We start from the raw sequence: 26,227 nt of genomic DNA, 5'->3' as shown, positions 1-26,227 counted from the left end.
GCTACTGCTGTGTTTATATATAATACTGAAAAAAATACATTGATATTTCTTTAAATTGGAGTAGTTAGTACATCATGGCGTTTGTCCTTTGGTTCTTGTGTATTTTATTTTCAACAAGTCTTCAGTATTTGGGATAGGTTTGAGAGTATTTTCAGATAACTGATATATTTTAAGGAGATGTTCTTATGCACTGATGCCTACTCTGGCTGTAATAATCTTACTGCTTTTACCTCTTGATCAGTGAATATTCTTTTAGCTAGCATTGCATGATTAACTTAAAAATGTGATTTTTTATTTTTTTTTAAAAAACTGCTCTTAATTACTTGGTAGTTTGCCGCTGGAATTGTATACCACTCTTTGTAGTACATTTGATGATAATTTTAATATATTAAAAATGTATATATGAAAGTCAAGGATCCTGCTGCAGATAATTATTCACAAAGGACTTGTGAAATTTGGCGTCAATGAAAGAAAACATGAAAAAGACCACGTAGCTGACTAACAAAAAAAGGGGGGGGGTATGCAGATTTGGAAGAGATTTAAAATGGGACAAGCCCCTGGCCAATGTGCACAATGAAAATAATAAGTAAAGCAGTAGGAGGCCAGAAGCAGTAATTTTATGTGGCTTATTTTCAAACATAGCATGGGGCTTAAAATGCTCAGGGATCCACACAGTAGTTGCTGTACAACTGCAAATCTATAGTTTTATTGTGTTGCTGGTACAAAGCGGTGTGATGGCTCTGAAACCAGAATGTAAGCCCGCTCAACAATCTATGAGAAGTGATTTTGAGACAGAAGGCATGGTTGGGAAAAGGTTCAGCATTCCCTTGACATCCCATGATGTGGATTTATTCAGCCACCCTTACTTCTTAGAAAGAAAAGTTATACAACTTCAGTAGTATAATTATGTGGATTAAACAACTATTTATAATATTTTTTAAAAGTAATACTAGAGAATATTTGCTGTTCGTGACTGTAGTACCTTGGACTGCTGGCCTGAAGGATTGACCAAATGGCAGAGAAACACTATGTTAAAAAAAGTATTAAAATCCTCAACACCAACATGTATTCTCAATTAATGTTGGTTATATGTAGTGCTTGCTATCTGCTTTGCAGGCCAGCACCAAAGGGTGGAGGGGCTGGGAGAGGGCAAGGTGACAAAAAATACACAAGACAACCATGATGGAGTTAAAAGAGGCCACAACTTTATTGATTTACAGCTCACAGAGCATTGGTGCTGCATAGGGCACTGATCCGAACATCGGCTGACCCGCCTGCCAGCCGATGACCCCCATGCCCCCTCAGACCCTTGCTGTGGGCGTACACTCCTGTGTGGATCCCCTGCCACCTGGAAGTGAGGTGGACCTGACAGCCCCCGAGCTGGGCATGCACCTGCCATGCCACACTCTGCAGACCCCTTAAGGGGATCCCCATAATAGGGAAACTGACCTCACGGGGCCAGGGTGGTGATCCTGGGCCACTCCCCCCCCCAATTTTTCCTGGTGGCCTGAACGGCCAATTCACTCCTAGTTGTCATAATGTCCCAGCAATCTTCACCCCACATTGCAATCAAAGGGAAATTTTCTCCAGTCTGTAACCCTGCCTGCATCCCACTCTCAAGTTTTTCACCCATTGCTAAAATCCCTGAGCAAAAAAACGAAACAAAAACACACCTAGAAATGCCACTGAGAGATCTCTGTCTTTTGGTGCTACACCTCTGAAGATGCCAGCCACAGCTGCTGGCGAAACATCAGGAACTACAATGCCAAGACCACGGCAATACAGCCCGGAAAACCCACAACCATCGTTCTCCGGCCGTGAAAGCCTTCGACAATAAACCTAGAAATGATTTGAGGGAAATAATTTATCAGCCATTGCCTATTTGAAGGAACATTTAGGACCCCACTTCTTGACTGCTCCAAAAGGAACCCCCTTGTTCCCAATGCATTCTTGAAAAATGACCTGGAAGGGAGTGAGTTAGTTGTCTGCATTTAGACACCTATATGTGCTTTTACCTGACCAATAATTTGTCTGATCTGTCTTGAGAGTAAAAATGTAGTTAACAGAAAAACTAGTAATCTTTAGTAATCCAGGAACTGCTTTTTTTCCTGTATTGGGTTTCCCTAACCAAATGTTCCCCATTTTGCTTATTTGTGTGTGCGTAGCAATACACCTTTTAACCCTGATCTTTATATTTCAAGAGACTTGCTATCTACTCTCTTTTGCTACCAAGGAGGAGTTTTTTGCCTCATATGGGCAAGGTAGTTGCCGATATCTCGTTTTAAGCTGGAATTGGCAACCCTAAACATACACACATGCATGCTTATGAGTGGAAACCCTCAGACTGACCCGGCATCATCTTGTTGTACATACAGGTATTATTATATCATATTCCAGGTAGTGCTAGAAACTACCAAAGTATTGGTGGTCCAAGCTCGCTGAGCAATATGCTTGAAACCCAGTAACCTTATTTATGCACTGTAGGATCTGAGCTTCCCTTCCCACTCCTCACCCCACAATTTCAAGAGTAAAATAACTTACTGTTCTTAAGATACAACAAGGTCAGCACCAGTAATGAAGTGCTGGTAGCTGGACAGGAATTAAATCCCAAACAGCTCACAAGACATGATGATCTTAGGAAAGCCAGAAGTGCACTTTGGGAATGATTCTGTTCCTAGTTATTGAACAAAGTAGTGGGACACAGAAATACTTGTTTCTTACTGGGCTTAGAAACAAAGGAGACAGAGAGGTGAAGACTAGGTTTGAGACCAGACTAGGGCACTGGGATAGAATTTGTTTGATCCTAGAAGGGGGACAGAGACTAAGGGTCAAACCACACGAGACAAAATACACTTGAATTACTCTCGAATTATACTCAAATACACTCAAATTACAAAATACATTTGAATTACCAGTGTAATTCGAGTGTATTTTGTCTCATGTGGTGAGACCCTAATTCAAACTGTAAAAAGGCAGGAAATGGAGCATGGAAATGGCTGGTTCCAAATTTGAGCACATCTTTTGGTGGCGTAATGGAACTGCTAATTATGGTTCCGTAAGTTTGTCCAAAGTGGTAAGCAAAAGGATATGTTAATGAGGATACAGAGAGTCCTTCCTATAGTAAAAGTCACAGTGAGCAGATTATTGAATATTCCTAATTTGTGGACTGTTTGAATGTTTTTGAATGAAAGTTTGCTTCAAGATTTTTCCCTTTATAGCTCAACCTAGACATCTCCCGGTTTGTGTAATTGAAAATGTGACCCCGCCCCCCACTGTTCTCTCCTTCAGTCTTGCCTTCCTTTTTCTACCACAATTTCCTTGCCATTGCCCTTATTCTACTTTAGCGTTCATCAAGGGGTATTAAAGCAGGCCTCAACCCTCCCCCCGCAGTGAATCTTCAAGGTAACATGATAGTAATAATGGGATTGAAAACAGAATTCACGGCTATCCATGTGGTCTGTTGCTCTGAGCTCTGTTTAATCTGGATTTAACGCTAGACTACTTAAAAACATTGAAGCTTTAAGAGGCTGTTCCATCTGAATATGAAACCTACTGGTTGTGAAATCACATCTCACACAGAAATCTAGGTTTAATGGCTGTGTGTGCATAGATGTTCATAGGGTAGGGAAATCATGTTTGACCTTTTCTCCTTCCTTACACTCACCTTTCCCTATTCTATTAGTTGCCTTGGCTAATCAATCATATTTTAGCTTTCTGCTTTCTTTCTCTTTCAGTTTCCTTAGTTACCATGTCTCGTTTCTTTTGTGGCATGACTCCCAGCAGGTTTTAAGGATTTCTCTTTCATATGGGCTCTTCTTTGCTTTATTGTTACTCTTTGTTCCATCTGTCTTGTCTTTCACCTTGGTACTCATCTGCTATCTACTGCCATTCAGCCGATTGTTACTCTCCCACATCTTGCAGATCCCCTCATGTGAAAACACAATATTTTCCAGCCCTATGCATTGTCTTCTGAACATGTGAGAACAGAAGAGGAAATTTGGAGCTCCCTTTGCTAGTTATGGGGGCCTGTCAGGATTTAACTTGCTCTTCATTCCTTATGTAGGTGTCAGCAGTAGCAAGCGAATGTTGTTCAGGAACTGTTTTTTGATTAGGTAGTAAATGCTTAACAACTTCTGGTTAAGTACCAAAGGCTGTTAGAGTTCTTCTCACTTCATTTGCTTTATATGATTATCCAGTCCTTTCACATTTACAGGAAGGTTATTAAGGGCATTTGTATGTATAAAATCTGGAACTTTCTGACTATTTAGACAATAATTTATTTGGACTTAGCTTTCATGGAGGGAGGAATGGATATTTCAGGGAACAGTTGGTAAGGCAACATTCATGCAGAAGGTAACTATTTAATATGCCTTATTCTGAAATGAAATCAAAGCAAATCTTTCCCAGTTCAAAGCTTCAGATGAGTGTTTTCCCCTATTCCTAACAGGTAAGCAGCTGGAGTGGATCCTACCATTGTTGCTGGAGTGGATCCTACCTTCCTGCAAAAAAAAGAAAGAAAACGAAAAAAAGACATCATTAGGGTTGCCAGCCTCCAAGTGGGGCCCTGAAAATCTACTCAAATGGCTACTGATCTCCAGACTACAGAGATCAGTTCCCTTGGAGAAAATGGCTGCTTTGGAGGGTGGACTCTATGGCATTATAACCTGCTTGAGGTCCATCCCCTCCCCAAACTCTGCCTTCCTCAGGCTCCATTCCTAAATCTCCAGGAATTTCCCAACCTGGAGCTGGCAACCCTAGATATAGTGCAACCTTCAGAATCCCAGGGTTGCTCCTCTGTGCCATATCTCAGGGAAGGGCCATGGCGCAGTGGCAGAGCATCTGGTTGGCATACAGGGGATTGTAGGTTCAATTAAAAATATGAGGCAGACAGTAAGTGACATGAAAGACCTTTATCTGATGTCCTTGTGAACCGTTGCCAATCTGATCCATCAATACCTTGATGGACCAATGTCTGGTTCAGTATAATGCAGCTTTGTTTTCTTGGGAGCATGGCTTGCTTAAATAGCCCTTCTATCCTCTTGGCCCAACCTGGCTGCAACAGCACAGCAGTGAAGGCCTTGTTCTTCTTCCCTCTTAAAGGGTGAAGAAAAATCCTGTCCCCAGTACACTGCAGGTAGGGAACCCACCTAGCTTCAACACAAATAGCTTCTGGGAGGTTCCTGAACACTTCATTAATTAAGTATGGGCCTTGATATCACAGTTCTGTTGGCTACGACGGTATCATATGAATTGTTATCCTTCTAAACTGGCAGGTTAAAGGCAAGATAGAAAAACTGCAATCTTTTGCTTACATTTAAAGATGGTTTTAGGTTAACCTCTGAACCTTCACAGAGTGCAGACTGAGCCATTACCTTGCAAAGTTGTAATTTTACATGTGGGTAAAGTCATTTCATTAGCGCAAGGAAAGCTGGAAAATGTAGGAGGGAGCACTTTAAGTATATTCAGAGGGCCCATTTTTTTTTCACAGCAGAGTGACATCAAGCCCCTTGCTGTCTCTCTAAACCTGGTTTGAAGAGATCTTTGAAAATGAAGGCATACTGCAACCATTTTTGATCCTTATTAACTCTTTCTTGTAGAAGTACTGTGCAAATCGACATTTCATGTTTTATAAGGCATTCAAAGAAAGCTACTGTGAGCCAGTTCCGGGGCAGTAAAGTTTTTATTGAATTGATCAATCATTTCTCTCTCTCTTTCTTTTGTTTGAAAAAGTCCCTATGCAGCAATTTCTGTGAATTCTCTCTGATAAAAATTTTGATATTTTTAACATAAAGGCTATTTTTAGAGACATACACAAGATAGTGTCTTAAGGACTATTATCTCACATATGCATTCTGTAATGTGAGCTCCACTGAACAAAGGATTGCCTGAAGAAGAAAAAATATATTATGAGATAATATAGCGGTTTACACTTTACTAGGTTTTAAAAAATAGTTCACTGTAAGTAGAGCTTTATGCAGCTCAAAGTGCATTGGGATTGCTTTATTATGAAATACATTATTTTGCACTATTGGCGTGATCTCTGTTTTCATGAGAAACTTGACGCCTCAAAAAGTAAAATGTGAATCAGCCCTCGTGACGTGTTAGCTGGAAGCTGACCGGCAGCAACCGTGCAAGATAGGGTTGCCAGTGATCCCCCACACCCACCCTCTGCTCCCTGACCCGCCTTACCTGGCTGGCAGGGGGAAAAGGCGGGGGAACATGTTTCCCGGGGTGCACTCCTGGGTGGCATTGCGGTTCTGTGCGCCGCAGTGGGCTGATTTGTGCCCCAAATGGGCTGAATCAGGCCTGTCTCAGTCCTGAATAGGCCGTGAAGTGCAGGAGCTTGCCAGGGCCCTCCTGCCAGCACTCCTACTCTCTGCAGCGGGCTGAATCGGGCCTGTTTGGGGCTGAAATCAGCCCACTGCAAAGCACAGGAGTACTCCAGGGCCTGTTGCAATGTCCCGGCAGCGCTCCTTCACTCTGCAGCAGGCCAATTTCGGCCTCAAAATGAGATGAAATCGGCCTGCAGCAGTGTGTGGGAGCACTTCCAGGGGCAGCACAAGAACTTCCCAGAAGTGACATCATCACACAGCCCGGGAGCCCGCATGCGCACACACAAAGACAACTAAAAAGGTGAGTGTCAGGTCTCCTGCCTCCTACTTCCAGGGTAAGAGGACCTTGCAACCCTAGTGCAAGATCTGATTGTGTTTGTTCCTCTTCTATCCCAAATACTTAAGGCCTAGGAGTGGCCTTAGGAGAGAGCATAGACCAAAGGGTTCTTTGCTCGAGAGTCATAGTTTAGAGCTGGCAGGAAGATTTGCTTGGAAAGTGAGAGACTGATAAGAAGATATGCTCCTGTATTTAGAAGCCTTCTGCCCTCCTTTCTGCCATGCATCTATTTTTGTTGTACTTTAGTACTTTGTTTCTGTATTGTAAGCTTAAGGTTGCCAGCCAGTGCCTGGCACTTGGTGGGAGACTGGGAGTGGGTAGGGGCATGAGGGGTTGCAACAATGCTGTGACCTCACTTGTGGGGCTGAAATGCTCATTTTTGTATGATTTCCCCCTGCTGCCCTACTGAGCTGGGGGTGGGGTGGGGGGCTGCCATTGGGAGGCTTCTTGCTGTAGTGAGTAGGGTTGGGGATGGAACCTGGGAAGAGCAGCGTTTGAGGGAAGGGAGCGAACTCAGCAGGTTGTAATGTCAGAGAGTTCACCCTCCAAAGCAGCCATTTTCTCCAGGGAACTGATCCCTGTAATCTGGAGATCAGTAGTCACTCTGGGAGATTTTCAAGCCCCTCCTGGAGGATGGCAACCCTAATTATGTCAATTTTTCTTTTTTGCAGGAAGGTCTGTCTACAATGATAGGGCAATGGAGCTGGGGAAGGCAGAGTTTGGGGAGGGAAAGGAGCTCAGTGGGGATGGGATTCCATTAGGTCTACCCTCTGAAGCAGCCGTTTCCTCCAGGAGAACTGAGGATCTCTGTCGACAGAAGATCAGTTGCATTTCTTTTCTCCCTTTTTTTGGGAAAACCTTTATTGTTGCTCTTTAAAAGTCCATATTACAGAGTTTGCAATAGAGAATTCAATTTACAATAATAACAACATAAGAATAAAATATAACAGTGTACAAGAAGAGATTAAAACTGAATATAGAATATATTACAATAACATCAAAAGAGTTTCGCTTACCATTCATATGTAAAATTCCAACATATTTCAGAAGGAGGTGAGTGCCTGTTGGACATAGGAGGGTGGTAGAATACTATGTTTACTGAGGTAAGTCAGCAGCGGAAACCAGATTTGTGTGAATTTGTCTTGGGAATCTTCAGTATCAGATTGATCAGTTGTATTTCTGAGAGTTCTCCAGGCCCCATCTGAAAGCTGAGGAACCAAAGTAAGGGCACACCAGTAGAATTAAACAATGCCAAAGCAAAACAATTACCGGTGTTAAAGAACTCAAGGTTCCACGCTTCACTTGTAGAAAATTTCTATTTTTCTTTTTCCTTTTTTTAAAGTGCAAAAGTGCTCTAAATGTGCATACAGTGAAGACCAATAAATAACAGACAATGAATTTCATAGGTAACGCACACAGATGTATGACTGAGTCCAACTGGTAGAATTTAGTAGTCCTTGGTCCTGTAAGGAATGGGTATATATTACACAACCAACCAAGTTGCCAAAAACGTTGTCTTCCACCTCCACAATATAGCACAATGGTTGCAATGTAGGGGTTGCTTCCACCCCTATCCAAAGTGTGGCGTGAAATGCTGCTGCTGAGAGGTAACTTCAGCTACGGATTTTAGCTAGCAAGTTTCCAATACCCGTTTCGTATAGTTTCAACTTCCTCAGGCTTCAATATCTGTTGGAATGGAAGAAAATGGTTCCAAATAATTTTTACAAATCACATACAGTTCACTTTTACAGCATGCAAGTGCTTACAAGTAATTGCAAGTAATGAAATACTCACTAAACCACAATCTCCTCCTCTCTCATGGCTCAGTCAAGTAATGCAGTTGGAACAATGCCACATAGGGAAACACCCCAATTATCACATGTATATACATTCATGTTTAAAGGTACAGTACACCATCCCTAAATTTTAACAAGCATTGACGTGGGAATTTTGGATACAAAAAGACATAATGACCATGAGAAACATCTACAGTTTGAAATGCATTGGATTTATCGACTGAATAGCCTTCATCCAAAAGGTTTAAATAATGAAATAGATTTGTCCTGCTTCTTGTGAAAGAATTTTTTAACAAAAATTTCTCTTTGAAAAATCCTTTAAACATCAAACATAAAGTGCATCTGTCCTGCAGGTTGCATTGCGAGGTGCAGCATGGCATCAGCCCTTGTTAAAGATTAAGGAAATGTATTTTGTACTTTGTGTTGTCCTTTGATATATGTCATCAATGCATTGGGTGAAGCTGGGCCCAGGTTGTTTCAGCGCTCTTCTCCTGCTGCTCATGAGTGACAGGAAAAGGAGCGGTCAGCTGCAGATGCCCTTGCCCCAGCCACTGCACATCGGGTGAAGCCAGGGTGCCTGCAGCAGTGCCCCTTCTGCTGCTCATGAGTGACAAGAGAAGATGCGCTATCACTTGCGATGCTCCCGCCCTGGCTTCATCTGATGCACATCGGGTGAAGCCAGGGCACCTGCAACCGCACCCCTTCTCCTGCTGCTCACGAGAGACAGGACAAGCGTGGCTTTCAGCTTCAGTGTGCTCCGAATCTTTACAGAGTATACCAAAGCTTTCTGAGTCATGCTAGAAACGACACAGGCACATGCATCCCTGGTCTGTATCCTGGCCTGCCTCCCTGCCCCCTTTCCCCGGTGTTTCCCCTTTCTCTGACCAGGTGAGCAGCAGCAGGGGTATCGTTTACTCCCAGCAGGGAACTGACAAACCTATTATGGAAGTTTAGTGGCATGTTGTTTTGATTATCATTATATAACCCTTCAGTTTTGGAGGAAGGTGATCTGTCCCAAATAAATAAATATGTATAAATGTTATGCTAAAATAATGCTAATAATGTGTATAATTATCAATAATAATGCAACATATTGCCTATTGAATACTGAAAACTTCCAATGACAAAACAACAGGGTTTCGTTTCCTTTGGACAAAAGTTAACAGCAGTTTGGATTTTCTCTGTAGCAATAGTTTCATTTGTATATATAGCATAAGCGGAGAAAAAAAGACAAAATATCTTCTGCAGATGAACTTTGTGGGAGCACCTCAAGATTGTCTTCCTATTTAGACTAGCTCTACACAGAAGCTCTCAGAGCTCTTTTGCTAGTCTCATTTCTTGACATACTGAAGTGAATAGAAAACTGAAGTGGTACAAATGTTAGATTAATATCCAAATTATGAAAAGCGAATGAAAATAAAAGTATTTTACTATTATGATGAAATTATAATTTTTGGCTATGGGAATTTGAAGCAAGATAATTAATTATGGAATATAAGATGTATGATGGAATTGTAGCAATCATTAAGTACCAAGGGGAGAAGAATCAATTCACATAAGGATTGTAAGTCCTATTATGGGCCTAAATAGTTGCAGAAGAGTCACATGATCACATCTGTTTAGTTGGTTAAACTCAAGCTTTAATTTGCAAAATAGCAGGAAGATTATTAAATTAAAGGCTCATTGATTGATTTACTCTTGATGTTACTAAGGGAACAATCTACCATGCACAAACCCCACTGGGATGAATGAGGGCTGCATGAGAACATGGAATGCTCTTGCTCAGCTTCCATTCTTTTCAATGAGGCTGGCACGTGAGGATTTCATCTGTACTAATAAGTGTGCTGTAAAAACAAGACGGTAAGAAATAGTTGTAAGGCTCTGTATGGTGAAGATTCTGAATAATGTTGCTTTGGGACAATGGTAAAGTTTTTCCAATCATTTGTACCCCAGCTTTCGTAAGAAGAAGCATGTTAAATTTATTGTACCACCACCTTGGTTTCTACAGTGATAAAGAAATAATGAAATAATGGTACTCAGTGCTGCAATGGCTTTTCTTTGCTTTATTTTGAAAGGATGTTCACTTTGAATTCTCACTACCCCTCCCTTTGGTTTCAGAGCTACATTCATCTAATTTATTTTGCTAAATTAACTTATTATACAGAATAAGTGCTCTTTTTTATTCAATTTCTGATTCCAGTATTCTTCCACACTTCCCTTACTCAGATGATTACATTAATAATACATAGCTATCAAAAATTAAAGTGAAGAAAAGAGAATGTGCCTAAGATGTTTCATGGATTTCCAACTTGTGGAGGGATGTGAGAAATCAGGGGGGAAAACGTTTAAACCTGTGTTTAAACATGTTTCCTCTTCTGGGGGGAAAATAAATATTGCCAAACCCCTGTCATAAAGCTTTGTAGTAACTGAAATTATCATATTAAGCATTTTGATAGGTTTCTTTTTCTCCTTCTCCTTCTGTGTAAACTTTAAACTGCATTTTGTAGTCATTTCACACCATTTCTTTTTATCATTTATATTTTATTAAAAGGCATTTTCAAAGGAACAATTGAAAACTGTAAGATAGGACCACTGTTAATGATATACCAGTAACACTAATGGTAAGATGGAAGATGTTCCTGGTGAGAAGAAGGTAAGGTCATCAGGTAACTGAGGAGTACTTAGAAGGGTTGCTGACGACATCATCACCGGGAGGGGGTTGCTAGTGATGTCAACACACTGATGTCACTCCCTGTGTGTCCGGAAGTGACATCAGTGGGTAGGGATGCTGTTGTTATTCCCTCCTGTTTTCTCCCCCCCCCCCCAATGGCTAGCAGGATAGTGGCAGGAAGCACCCACTGGCAGTGGGTGATCCTTCACCACCAGCAGGAGAACAGCAAGCCTAGTAGAAGGTCAGGCCACTTGCTGTCATGCCCAGCCTTGGAGCAGCTGGCTGCTGTTGCACATGACTCTCTCGGCCTTAGGGTGGCTCATTTCTGCAGTGATCAGCCTCAACATAGCTCAATGCAGCCATGCCTGGGCTCTTATAACTTTGCTGTGGCTCACTTTTGTGGCACCTGGCCTTGGTGTGTCTCACTGCCACTGTATCAGCGCTCTCCTGGCCTCCGCGTGGCTTGATGCCACCATGACCAGTCTTGGAACAGCTTGATGCCACATCACCTGGGCTCACCAAGACTCAGAATGGCTATTTTCTGGAGGAATGGGAAAAGATGGGTCATATATACATACTTTTGTGACTTCAGGGTGCTTTTATTAATTTCTGTTATGGGAGATTCAATTGTATTAAATATGCTCCATGTGTTGTCTTTTTTCATGTCTACTGATGTTTAAATGAAAAAAAAATTGTAACAGTTTTTCCTGGAAATGTTAATGGAAAGTAAGTTCAAAATCTTAAATTCTAGTCATGAATGCATTGTAATCAAATTATACTCTTGTTCCTTCTGTTTATGATGCTGTCAGCACTGAATAGCATTACTGGACTTGTGCAGTTCCTTCTTATTATTGTTGCTGATGCATTTAATTATACAACGATTCATTACAGAGAGATGTGAGGTACAGATTAAAGGTAAAATCTCTGGAGCTGAGCTGCCAATAATCACCCTGTAGGTTTCAATTATAATGCAATTCTTTCAATTATTCTGTTTTTAACTCTTTGAAACAAAGGTCACAAGAGTGCTTGTCTTACTGAGAATTCCCTGGAGAAATGTTTTAGGGCCAGCAAAATACCTTCGGAGACAGCAGTGCATGTTAGAATGTTATAGTAGTACAAGAGAGAGGATGAACTTTTAAGATCATAAGTATATAACTGGACAGTGCAGGGTGGTGTGGGCCTGGGGGGGTCTCTATTATTCAGAAGGCCATTTCATACTTTATTTTAGTTCCAGGGTAGCAGAATCTGGAGCAGTTCTAGCTAGATTTTACTTGTGGTTTGGGGTGAACTGACTCGGTAAGATGCTATGTGACTTTGGGTGACTTTTTTGTTCAGGATAATACTTTGTTTACTCCAGACAATACTCAGCATATTCCTGAGCTGCTGCATCCTACAGGATCCCATTCAGATGTGACTCCCAGAAAATTAAAGAGATTAGTATTTCAGGTGACTGTCCATTGTTTCCAGTTCTCTTTTGGATGAGATATGTTCACTTGGAATCACACAAATATCAATCTGACCCAAAATATGTTCTCTTTGTAATCAATTGTTTCCTGATATTTGGGACCAGGCAGCAGCCTTCCAGATAAATTATTCTAATGCTTTGTGGTCTAGTTTCAATTTACCAGGCAGGGGCTGCTGAGAAGGCCTCAGCTGTGTGAGATTAATACTTGCTATCGGTAATATGTACATGACAAGGATATCAGAAACTGAATTGTCCCTGTTAATATTTTTGTGTTCAGCATTGTGGGATTGAGGGCCTTGTGGATTTCTTTGCCAGCTTGAGCTAGGGAGGAATTTCGAAGCTGGGTAACTCTTCTCATTTGGTATTCCTTGCTGCTGAAGTTGTTACTCCAAACCACAAGAGTACACAGTTTCATCAGCATCTTTCAGAGAACGCCCTTGCAGTCTGGTCCATAGTGTGTCTCAAGAAGAGGTACAGCAGCATTAGTACAGCAAGCAGATTTAGATAACTTGATCAAGACAACCAAACATTTCAAGAGAAGGCATAAAACCCCCATCAACTCTAAGGCCAATAACCAATCTAACCTAAGAAAACTTTCATTCCCACATGGCAATGTATCAGCCTCAGAAAGTGTTCATTTTGGTTAAGTCAGGCAATCTCTGTGAAGCCTGAGCTGTCTGCGTGTATCTCAGAGAAAATATTTATTCTGGTTAAGTCAGGCAAATTATGTGGAAGCCTGCAAGGGTCTCATTCTGTCTAGGGCAGGCAAGCTGTGTGGGAAAGGCCTGAGGGGAGCAGGGCCAGATCGAGGGGGGGCAGGGGAGGTAGCCTGCCCCCGGCGCCACCAAAGAGGGGGCGCCAGGCACAGCTGCCAGCCGCCCAGGAGGCTGAGCGCAGGGTTGGGAGACCCTCGCCAGCCCTGCCGATGGGGCGGCTGGCTTGCCGCATGCGCAGGACCTCCCAGCCCTGCGCTCAGCCACCAGTGTGGCAAGCCAGCTGCCCCAGCGCATGCCCTCGCTGCCGCCAGCTCCACGGCTCACCGTGTGCTGGGGCTGCCGGCTTGCCGCGTGGGCGGCACAGGGCAGCGGGGCACACGAACCACGCGGAGGGCCTCCTAGCCCTGCGCTCAGCCGGCCACGCGGCAAGCCGGCCACTCCAGCACCTGGTGAGCCGTGGAACTGGCGGCAGCGAGGGCATGTGCTGGGGCAGCTGGCTTGCCACACAGGTGGCTGAGCGCAGGGCTGGGAGGTCCTGCGTGCGTGGCAAGCCAGCCAGCCGCCCCAGCGCATGCCCGTGCCACCACCAGTTCCACGGCTCACCAGGCGCTGGAGCGGCTGGCTTGTCGTGCAGGCGGGCATGCCTCCCACCCCTGCGTGATGACGTCATGAATGTGACATCATCACGCAGCGCCGGGAGCATGCACGCGCTGTGTGAGCATGCAGAGCACCCGGGCAAGGTTTGCACCAGGCGCCCACGAGCCTAGATCCGGTGCTGGAGGGGAGTGTACATTCTGTACATTCTGTTAGTGAAGTGTACATTCTGTTAGTGAAGGCCTGTTTGAAAAAAAATGTCTTTGTCACAGGATCTGTGAATATATAACTGTTTTTGAAACCACCAAGCTTATGAACTATTCTAAAACCAATACGCATATCAGTACTCTGCAACCATCATGCTTATGTACTTATAAATAAATTCTACTTTTGGTTAAGCAAGAAAGGATCTTTTTTTTTTTTTTTAACCTCAAAGCCACCCCCACACACTGACTGTTCTGTCAAACTACTGTCTATAACAAAACCTTCCTGTAATAATAGTTAAACAGATGCAGTCTAAAGCAAAAGTCTTTGATGGCAGCAAAAACATCTTGAGGGAATCAAGGAGGCACCAATATATAGGTGATGACACAAACAAAGGTGGTGTTAGCAGTGGGGTTCAAACCCCAAAAGGAAGGTTTTCATGAGATATAAGCCTCAAACAGAGTGGAGAAAAAAAGGAGTGATGATTTTGACCAGGGCCCACCTGAGGTAAAAGTTTAAAGTAACATAAGGAGGAGCTGAATTAAAGGTCCAGAGGCAAGCTTTTAAAAAACAAATCATTATACTGCCTTTTTAGAAACCTGTTTAAAATAGCTCACAACATAAAACAAGATCAAATAATATGATTATTAAAAGGAACAGTCCGTTAAAATGCCAGCCAATAAAAACAAGAGCTGAAAATAGTATATAGATTTTCCCAAAGAACTGGTATTCAGTGCAACACCATCCAGCATTTTTTCTCTAGTCCCTGATAATCCCAAAGCAGGAATCAAAATAGTGTGAAAGATCCCATGGGATGATAAGAAATGCAAATAATTTTTAGAGATCTCCAAAAAACTAGCTGCAAGGACTACTTGATACAGCCTGGTGACAAATAAGGTACTGAGTGCACAAGTTTCAGTCTGTGGCATAGTAGTTGTTAAGTAGTGGGTTCAGAATCTGAAGTGATTTCAACAAGCTCTTTATTCAGCAGGAACATCTCTGAAACACAGGCAGCAAGCTGCAGATATTTATACACAAGGTTAACCTCCAAACCACACCCCAGTTTTGTTAACATCCAATGAGAATCACCTAACTAGAAGCCCTTGTTTGCATCAACTATATACATTGTATCTTATTTACAGCATAGTGATTGGTCTTTATTGTGCTGTTATGATTGGCTGCTGCTGGCACTAACAACCAATGACAATGCAAACTTCAGGAGCCTTGTTTGTGATAGAAGCTTGACCAATATATAACAGTAGCTGTATGATTGGTTCAGTGCTCTACTACAAAATACATTGTGGAATTCTCTCTGAGCACATCACAGAGCGATTGAAGAGCCATTTCCCTGCAAATCTGCTGCTGCTCATCATACTCCCAGTGGTGTCAGTCTCTTCTATTGGGATTACAGTACAAATGAGTTAAGGAGCTATTTGTAAACAGCTGCCTTGCTCATTCCATGTCATGCTGTAGTTCAAGTAACTTGATTGAAATTATGCTTGCTGAGAATGGAAGGTGCATTGAGAGAGGCCTTTACTACAATATAAAAGAAATATATTCTGACATCATAAGCGTCTTTTGATAAGGTTGCATAGAGATATTCCATTTGATAGCACCATTTTATTATATCTGCGATTATATATTATGTAGAAGATGACATTGATAGACGGTAGGTCTGGTAAAAATAAAACACCCCTCTTTACAACTAAATGTACTGCATTTTGGTCCTTATTGATGCTTTCAGCAATAGATTGATTTGGATACCAATTGTCAATGCCATTGAACGACTTTTTAAATTATTGTTTTCAGTTACGTTGATCAAAGAAAACTTGTACAGTGACGGTTGATTTTTCTAGTGACAGGTGAATGAAGACAAGGAAAGTAAAAGATTTTAGTAACAGTTACTTAGAAGCACAATAGCGTTTTTTTTAAAAAAAAAATAAGACCTTCATTTTGTTGAGTTTATCTTCAGCTGCAATGCATGGCAGAACAGAGACACTATAGTGAGATATTGGTTATTCATGTCTAGGCAATGAAAAAGTTGACATAAGAAACATACAGTCAGACTATTTTTGTTTAGTCCTTGGGATCAGAGTCACAGTTTTGATGGCTGGCATTGTGTGTGTGTGTATTTGGGTCTGAGTTGTTTATGCAATGTGACATTTAAGTTGGAGACATAAAAATAGTTTGATGAAAATAGATCAAGATGGGTAGCTGCGTTAGTCTGTCTGTAGCAGCAGAAAAGAGCCAGTAGCACCTATAAGACTAACGAAATTTGTGGTAAGGTATGCGCTTTTGTGAGCCATAGCTCACTTCTTCAGATCTCTCGCCCTTTGATGAAAATATTTTTTGAAGTTGGAGTCCCCGAGTCTGTGCATGAGACTGCTCATGTAACTACCAGGTATTATACATAGTGTAACCTATGAATCAAACAATATTTGTAATCAGGGCTTTTTTTCTGAGAAAAGAGGTGGTGGAACTCAGTGGGTTGCCCTTGGAGAAAATGGTCACATGGCTGGTGGCCCCACCCCCTGATCTCTGTCTATAGATCAGGGGGTGGGGCCACCAGCCATGTGACCATTTTCAAGAGGTTCTGGAACTCCGTTCCCCCATGTGCCCCCTGAAAAAAAGCCCTGTTTGTAATACTTTTTCTGATATGAAGCAAATGATTGTGTAATTCAAAATGCTAACTTGTAGGCTTGTGCTATCAAGAGAGTTACACACACACACACACACACACACACACACACACACACACACACACACGGATGCTCATTTTCTCATTTGCCAATCTTCTAGATAGACTACTTTGAATTAACTGATTAAGTTTGTTTATTATAACATCTGAAATCTCTCGTGTTGATTTCTGTTTGTAATTTTACTCCTCCAGAAAGAAAAAATCTGGTGCTATGATGACACAGTGTGTACTACAGTTTATAATGCATACTCCTATTTGAAGTAAGGCAGGTAGAAGTGATGTTAATAGTTCCTAACAGAACATTTCAGAATAATTTCTGATGGAACAGTATATGAACAGATGATCATACTTGGCTGATGGAGCAAATTTCATCTTTTCCAGTGGATCAAGCTGCCAGGTTTCAGTTTTCAATTGTATTCTGTCATGCATGATTTATCAGGTGACGTGAATGTTTGTGATCTGATTGCTATGACAGTTAATTTTGGAGAAAATCGTCTAATTTAAACTGAATAATAGTCTTGAAGGAGGAGATTGTCCTGCAGGGTCAAGTTTATGTGAAGGGCTTTAAGCGCTTAGTAAATCTGCTATCTAAGTCATAGGTGGTGTAGTTCACCAGCTTTGTAAAAAAAGAAAGTTCTGTCTCAAAGTTAGAGAAAAAATAAGCTAAATTTCTAGCACAATCACTTATATCCATTGACCAGTCCCATTAAACTATGATACCATGAAGAGGAACCCTGTAACCTTATCAGCGTTACTTATCTGGTAAAGATGCTGCTTACTTTAGTTGGTCTGAGTACATGTTGCTTTCATCTTCCCAGTGAATTCCTTGCTAGTATCATTAATAGTTCTTTATTGCATAACATTGGAATGCTTTCCACCCAGTGAATACTGAGTTGCTCATTTAAGCTTCTGGGGAACACTAAAATTCACCCTTGTTTGTCATGTTCTGACTAAATGGTCCACTATGCTGCAATTGCAAACAATTTGTCTATTCATAGAAAAGCCGTTCCTTACAATAGTCCTTTTTTTTTTTTAGCAGCCTGTCAATCCTCTTGTGCTGTTTTTATCAGGGAGCTACCTAAAGTAACATCATGTGTTACAAAAACATTTTCAAAATGGACTAAATTTGGTTAATTGCATCTAAATTGTTCTGAAGATTAGTGTTGGTGAGATGAAAGGAAAACAATGCTGGTTGCTTCCACACTGGGACAATTCCCCAGTTTGGTTTCGCTTCTGCTATGAATGCAAAGTCATTTACAGTGTTGCACAAGAGGTTATATCCTGTTCTTTTCCCTCCCACTCTATATTTCCCCCTTGCATCTGGTGGGATTTTGCCGGGTTTTTAAATTATTAGTAGTTTAATATATTTGCTGCCAATAAAGGCTTAGCAGAAAAGCTAAGGAAAAAGCCTGGAGGAGGTTGGGTGGGGAAATGGCACTGGATGCGGGAAGGGAAGGGAGGTCCCACACGTTCCTCAAACCCATTTAGGTACGAATCGATCTTTTAGGAAAGATTTACCGAAGAAGGTTTGGGAAACTCACAGCAAAGCCAAAAGGGGGATGACTGGATGACAATATTGTATAGGTCCTAAGAAGTACTGCTGCGGTTGAGAAAGAAAAGTGGAGTAAGATATTTGTGTGGACATAACCTTTTTAGTCAGTAGTTTGCATCTCTGTATGGGACCAATTACTTGTATTACAACTAGACGGGCACGATCCAAAAAATAATCCTGATTTAGCTGATCGTGATTCCGCGGCACCGCCGAACACAGGTACCCGATTCTAACCGATCAAGTCTCGTTTCCGGTCCAAAATCGGATCCAAAATCGAAAATCGGGGAGGACAGCGCCCAGAGCAACCATAGTCAGGCTGTTGCGCACGCACGCGCACTCCTGAGTCGCTCCCGCCCACGCAGCAAGCCGGCTGTCCTGGTGCGCTGTGGAGCTGGCAGCAGTGCGAGTGGCTCGGAGGCTGCCCGCACTGTGCACCTGCCCCGCAAGACAAGGGGTGGCCAGCTTGCCCACACGCCCCTTGTCCTGGGGAAAGGCGAACGGCGCAGGCGGCCTCCCAGCCTCCTGCACTGCCTTTTGCCTTTCCCCAGGACAAGGGGCGGCTGGCTTGCCCACGTGCCCCTTGTGGGATGTACTAAAACGAATGACAGAATTGCCCATTGAAAATAATGGAAGAGGCTTGAATGCCCATTGGAAATAATGAGAACCTGGAATGCCCATAGACTTGCATGGGCTCCATTAAAACACATTAGAGCAAAAAAAAAAGGTGCAAAGAAAACGTGGAATGGATTTTGAAGGAAACTCTCTGGGCTCAGATAGACTGTTCTGGGACTGGATTGACAGGCCCCTGAGTGCAATGACGGCCCCTAGGTGTCTCAGAAGGGCTCTGGGACTGGAATGACAGGCCCCTGACTGGAATGAGGGCCCCTAAGTGTGACACAAAGGGTCTGGGACTGGAATGTCAGGCCCCTGACAGGAATGACGACCCCTAAGTGTGACAGAAGGGGTCTGGGACTGGAATGACAGGCCCCTGACTGTCACCCAGGGACCATCATTCCAGTCTCAGAGCCCTTCTGACAGACCCAGGGGCCGTCATTCCAGCGTGGGGCCTGTCATTCCAGTCCCAGACCCCTTCTGTCACACCCAGGGGCCATTATTGCACTCAGGGGCCAGTCTATCCAGTGGGCCCAGAACAGTCTATCTGGGCCCAGAGAGTTTCCTTCAAAATCCATTCCACGTTTTCTTTGCACCTTTTTTTTTGCTCTAATGTGTTTCAATGGAGCCCATGCAAGTCAATAGGCATTCCAGGTTCCCATTATTTCCAACGCGCATTCAAGCCTCTCCCATTATTTTCAATGGGCAATCCTGTCATTCGTTTTAGTACATCCCCCCCCCCCCGTCCTGGGGAAAGACGGCGCGGGTGGTCTCCCACGCTGCCTTTTGCCTTTCCCCCGGACAAGGGGCAGCTGGCTTGCCCACACGCCCCTTGTCCTGGGGAAAGGCGAACGGCGCAGGCGGCCTCCCAGCCTCCTGTGCTACCTTTTGCCTTTCCTTTGTGCCCACCCCCTTCCCCCTCCCTCCCCTGGGTTGCTGCTCCGTGGTTGGAAGGAAGCCTGCTAATCAAGGAATGCTGGGCTTCCATTCGTATTTCAAGGGCGACAGAAGGAGGGCAAAGGCAGCTCATTCCCCCCCTGACTCCGTTGCCTCGGGAATTAATTACTGGTGCCTGAGTGTCTGCAATTCCGAACAGAAACCGATATATCCAATCAAGTCCCGAACAAGCAAACTCCCGACTGCTGGATCGGTTGCCGTGGACAGAACCGATTAGCTGAGTCACGATGGAGCAAACGCCAAAATCGGGGACTTTTTGAAATCGTAATTCAGATCGTGCCCATGTCTCATTACAACTGCAGTTTATAACAATTATGTATAATTATTTGCCTTATTATGGATTTTTAAGGTTGACAGTAGAATCCATTAGGACAAGACTTTGTGTTAACTACCTCTCAGGCTTGCATTTCCCCTGTCTTTCATGGACCTATCAGTTCCCAGTCTTTGCATGGATATTCCTTTCTTTTCAATTTATACACATACACAGCCAAAATCAAGAACATATATGCTGGTATTAGACATTGGTACTGGCATTGCAGATATTATTTGTTTGCTTGTTGTCAATAGGTGTAGGGCATTTGCACTGCTTCCATGCTCCTGGAATCTCCCAAAGTATGTTACTGCTCTGGGCAGAAATAGTTATATTACGTGCCTTTTAAAAAGCGGAATCCTCTGCAAACCCTTGTTGAATTGAAGGGGAAATGGGATAGCCATTACTTTATTTTCACTTCAGCGTACAGAGGTGAAATACTGCAGAAGTTAATATGAGAACTACTGTGGAAATGAAAACATCCGTGTATATTTGCCCATGGGTCACGTCATAAAATCTGTCCACGATCACCTCTGTGGACACTGACAAATCCTCCAAAGCCAAAACAAGCAAGGAAATATAAAGCCTAGACGGAATGGTTCTAGTTAACCTATAAGCTATTTTTTTTACCACGCTCAGATATCTCAAACCATAGCCAGAGAACAACTCCTTTGCTTAGACTGGAAGCATTCTGTTTCAAAGTCAGAAGAGTATCTTCAATTCAATGAAATAATGTTAAAGTTAGAGAGCTATATAGATGCTAGTGTCAGCACAAAATGTGAGGGAAAATGCATGTGTGTTCTGTCCAGATATTAGCTCCTTGCCTTCTCAAAAATACTTTGCAGTCTAGTTCAGTAAAATAATCCTGCCAGCAACCTTTCTCCCTTCCCAAATCAGTTTAGTCACTCTGCATCATAATGTACCACAAGTAGAGCAAGTATACTTCATAAAAGTGCACAGAAGGCAACTAACTCAACAATGTTGAGAAATAAACCAAGAAAGCTTCTTAAAGAAAGGAAAGGCATATATCTTCCAGGATAACTGCTGATCTGACATAGAGAGGAAATTATTTCCTAATCCAAAACATAATGCTCATTGGTTTATGAATCGAGCAAAATTAACACCAGGTAAACTGCACCCAGTTTGCAGTTGGGCTTGGCAGTTGCAAACCAAGCAGTTGAGGGGAGCTGTTTTTATTCCTAACCCAAATCTTAAATTTGGATCCCACCCCTTTCTCAATGATATTGAGAAAGGGCACCTGAGCCCTACCCTACAACCCTCTTTCACTTCTTATGTCCTTATTTACTGGAGTAAGAAAGGTGGACTATAAGTAAGGTTGCCAGGTTTCCTGACTACTGGTGGGAGTTTGGGAGGGTGAGGGGGACACAGCGGTGTAGTACTTACCTTGTTAATCCCTAAACACACATGCCAGTGCACCCTGCCATGATGATGTCACTTCTTAAAATGCTGTGTTTTGGCTAAGTGTGTGCATGCGCCTCTCCACAACATGATATCACTTCTAGAAGGGACATCATCTCAGTGGGGTGCAGAGGATCTGTGTGCCTGTTTAGCCAGGCTGCTGGTGGCAGCTAATTGCCAGATGGCTTACCTTAGTAGGGCAAACAACCAGGAGCTTGCCTGCCATTGGTGGGCACCTGGCAAACTTACTGATAAATAAAACAAATGTTTCTGGTGATAATGATGGTATTTTTTCTATTCTACTCACAATAAATTAGGGCAGCTACTGTTATAGAGGGGCATCTTCAAAAATTTGACAATCCATTTATATAGAAAGATTTCCCTTCCAAAGTTTTGTGTGTGTTATGTGCCGTCAATCCAATCCAATCTACTTTATTGCTTCAGCTTTCAAGTCACCTCTGACCTATGGTGATCCTATGAATGAAAGACCTCCAAAATGTCCTATCATTAACAGACTTGCTCAGATCCTGTAAACTGGAGGATGTGGCTTCTTTTATTGAGTCAAGCCATCTCATTTTAGGTCTTCCACTTTTCCTACTGCTTTCCACTTTTCCTAGCATTATTGACTTTTCCAGAGAATCTTGTCTTGTCATGATGTGACCAAAGTACGATAGCCTCAGTTTTGTCATTTTAGCTTCTAGGGAGAATTCAGGCTCAATTTGATCTAATACCCACTTACTTGTCTTTTTGGCCATCCATGGTATCCGCAAAACTGTCCTCCAGCATCACATTTCAAATGAATCCATTTTCTTCCTGTCAGCTTTCTTCGCTGTCCAACTTTCACATCCATACGTAGTAATGGGGAATACCTTGTTTGGATTATCTTGTTCTTGGTTCCTCTTTATCCTTTCTAGCTCCCTCGCAGCTGCTCTTTCAAGTCTCAATCTTCTTCTTATTTCTTCATTGCAATCTCCCTTTTGGTTGATTACAGAGTAAAATCATCAATATTTCATAAAACAGCATCCACTATAGAGCGCTCATATTGCACAACTCCAGTCTCAAATTTCAAATCCCGTGGAACAGGATTAGCAACTGGCAGCCAAAACGGCTGTGTTGGAAATGTGTGAAAAGTCCCCAATATAAATGAAAAAAAAATCAAGAAAACATACTTTTTGAGATCAGGTGAGAGTCAGGGAAAACTAGCCTTCTCAATCCCCTAAAAGCTTATAATATCCGGGAAAGGAACATTTGGGTTGTGGGGGTGAGTGGGAATTCCTAATCACTGATCCACCCCCACCCCCGATTTCCTCACAGGCTCTTAGCTTCTTCTCTCAAATAGCAACGTTCATTGCTATGTACCTAACAGGAGTCCAGTGTAGTGGGGCCAGCCACAGATAAGGTAGGGGTTTCTATTATAACTGAGCATTTTGAAAATTGTCATGATGTTTTTGAATTCGTAGCCACTGAGTGAAATGTTTATTGTGACTGGATAGTTTTCCAGTGGGATGTTGCTGGGTTGTCCTCGAAATTCATTAGTTTTCTTTCATTCTCATGATTTTTGTGATTTTTTTTTCAATGGGGAAGGAGAGGGGAACACTAGGAGGTTCTGGGGTAACTGTTTTTGCAGTCAATGGCACCAAAATTGCACAGAATACAATCCTCCATCTGAACCATTGACTCACAGAGTTCCCAGCACCCTCAAACAACAGAGGTTGGTATTAACAGACTCTGAAGTAGGTGGGTATCATTGTTTCACTGACTCTGATGGTGGAAAACTTCGAGCAAACCGTTAGCAGAGCACCACCACCAGCTTGTGCTAGCCAGCGACATTTGGAAAAGAAATTAGAAAAGAAATCCTTCTTTTATTTTTGTTACTGAGGTTCCTTTAAGAGAGCAGGAAGCTCTTATATGTGAAAAGACACAATATCCAATTACATTTGATGCTCAATGTTCTGTAAATAAATGCTTATAGTTATATTTAATTCACTTTTTCTGTTCCAAGCTCAACATTCTAAATAAGAGGTATTTGTTCACTCATTCTCACTATTTGCCAATTGGTACTCAGTCACAGACTTGCCTGTATATCTAGGTCTGTCAGGAATAGACTGGCATGTACGTCTAGTGCTCCCTGGCCTGTGATCACCTGTGAGACCTATAAACTTTTTCTAATTTTTTTGGCCAAATTTCCTCCTAATTTGCATACCTTAATACTTAGCATCTGACTATCATCATCAATCATGTGTGCACCAACCAGGGACAAAATACATTGGCCAGAGATATACAAATACCCCCCCCTTTTTTTTTTGTGGCAGACAGAGAAATGTTTGCACAAGAGTCCGAGATACCTTTGGGGAAGGTTGATGAATTGTTCTCCAACTTTCTTTTTCTATTCTTGACCAATATAGTTGGGAAACCAGAAAGCCTGGTCTCCTATTCCAGTTACAAAAAGTAATGGAAAGTTGAATGAAGAGAAAGTGTCAAAGTAAGCTTTATCTCAGTGCTCATTCACTGCAACCAGTTTGGTCGTCCGCATGGAAAACCAATCTGGGAAGACAGCTGTGAGTACTGTTCCTGCTAATGTGCATTCTTGCGCAGTCACACACGAATTTTTACAACTCAGCGTACAGTGGGAGAAGACCAGCACACAGAGGGTTGCCCTGGGCCCCGCCTTCCCCTTTCCCTGCCCATTGGCAGGCTCACCCAGAGGGCTTGGTGTGGCTCTGGCCCTGGAATGGAGGAATTCCTCTCCACCACACCTGCTGCATGGTTCCTCTGTCCCGGTGGGCGGGTGCCCACGTGGCCAGCCCACTAAGTAGCCTCTTCATCCTGGTGCCGGGAGCTGGAGGAGGCAGTGGTGACAGCAGTGAGTGAATGCCTGCGTGGCTTCTTTGCTGTGCCTGCTGCACGGTCCCTCCATCCCAGCGCTGGAAGCCAGAGGAGGTGGTGGGCGGGCACCCGCACAGCCTCTCGGCCAGCACACTAAGCAGTGTCTCCATCCTGGCACCAGGAGCTGGCAGTGGCGGTGGCAGGGAGTGGGCACCCACGCAGCGTCTCTGCTGTGCCTGCCGCATGGTCCCTCTGTCCTGGCACTGGAAGCCAGAGGCGGCGGCATTGGGTGGGCGGGTGCCAGCACAGCCTCTTGGCTGGCCCACCAAGCAGCCTCTCTGTCCCGGCGCCAGGAGCTGGAGGGGGCGGTGGTGACAAGTGGGCACCCATGTGGCTTCTTTGCTGTGTTTACCACACAGTCTCTCCATCCTGATGCTGGAAGCTGGAAGAGGCGGCAGCAGTGGTAGGCAGGTACCCGTGCGACGTCTTGGCTGGCCCACCAAGCACCTAACGTGAGTTGGCAGGACAGGTGTTCACTGGAAGTCTCCCATCCAATTACTAACCAAGGCTGACCTTGCTTAGTTTCTGAGATCTGATGAGATCAGGCTCACCACCTACAGCTTGAAATATTCCAAGTCATGACAATTTCCATACCAACATGGCTTTCTTCCAATGTGGTTATTATTTATAATTTTAGTCCTTTAATTATTGGTTCATCATCTTCAGCCATGCCACTATGTCATGCAGTGATTGTCTTTAGCAAAATGGTAGCAGTATAAGAATAGGCTTCAGCTGTTTTGTTCAGGTGCATTGAATCTCTCTCTTGCTCTCCCAAACACACATAAGTGTTGCTCACTGGTATCTTTGAATGTCAACCTTACAAAGTTGTGATTTGGAATTGGAACCACAGGTGAAACAAGGGTGTTTGTGAAAATAATTGTTGGGGTGGGCAAAGGTCTGTGCATTCTAACTACAGGACAGTGGCCTGAACCTCTGCAGCATTTATACCACTGAACTTAGTCACCCACCCCTATTACTGGGTGCAAGAAGGAGAGTACACAATACACAACCATGTATGAATGACTGTTGTTTTTAAGCAAGAGACAATACAGATTAGTTTGTATGTTTGTAGACTGAAATACATTTTTTTAAAAAAGGAAGCGCGCTCACAACTTTAATGTAAGTTATTCTTTCAACTCATGAAGTAGATTTTTGGCTCACAACACTGCACAGCTTAGAGAGAACGTTGGCTGTGAGCGTATAGAGAAATTCTCCAACGTTCAACTCAGCGTTAACATTATCAGTCAGAGAAAGAGCCAAAAAAGATGGCAATCTTTATATGACTCCTCTTGATGCTCCTCCACCTTAGTTTTGCAGGACTTCTGCAGTCATAGTTGGCAATTGGAAAAATCCCAAGTGAGCACACCTGCAGGAGGACACTGAATGGCCCACTTACTCCAATCGGCCATCACTGTGGCTTTCTCCATTTTAAAAACCAGTCATTTATTTCCAAATTTCACTGTTATTTGCATAATATGATCCGTTGCTGTTTTGCAAGGATGAGAGACTCCTCCCTCCCCTCCCCTCTGCTGACTCCTTGTGCACAGAGATGCCGCTGATGCCTCTTTCCTTTCTGTTCCTTAAGGCACACCGAAAGGGTCCTTCTGTGCATAAAACCACACAGAAAGGATCTGCCAGCCACAGAAAGAGTCTGACAGCCACAATGGTTGATGGGTAG

The sequence above is a fragment of the Eublepharis macularius genome, chromosome 9 (assembly GCF_028583425.1).
Source record: "Eublepharis macularius isolate TG4126 chromosome 9, MPM_Emac_v1.0, whole genome shotgun sequence".
Classification (NCBI taxonomy): Eukaryota; Metazoa; Chordata; class Lepidosauria; order Squamata; family Eublepharidae; genus Eublepharis; species Eublepharis macularius.
The sequence above is the reverse complement of the archived record's forward strand: the minus strand, read 5'-3'. Positions refer to the sequence as shown.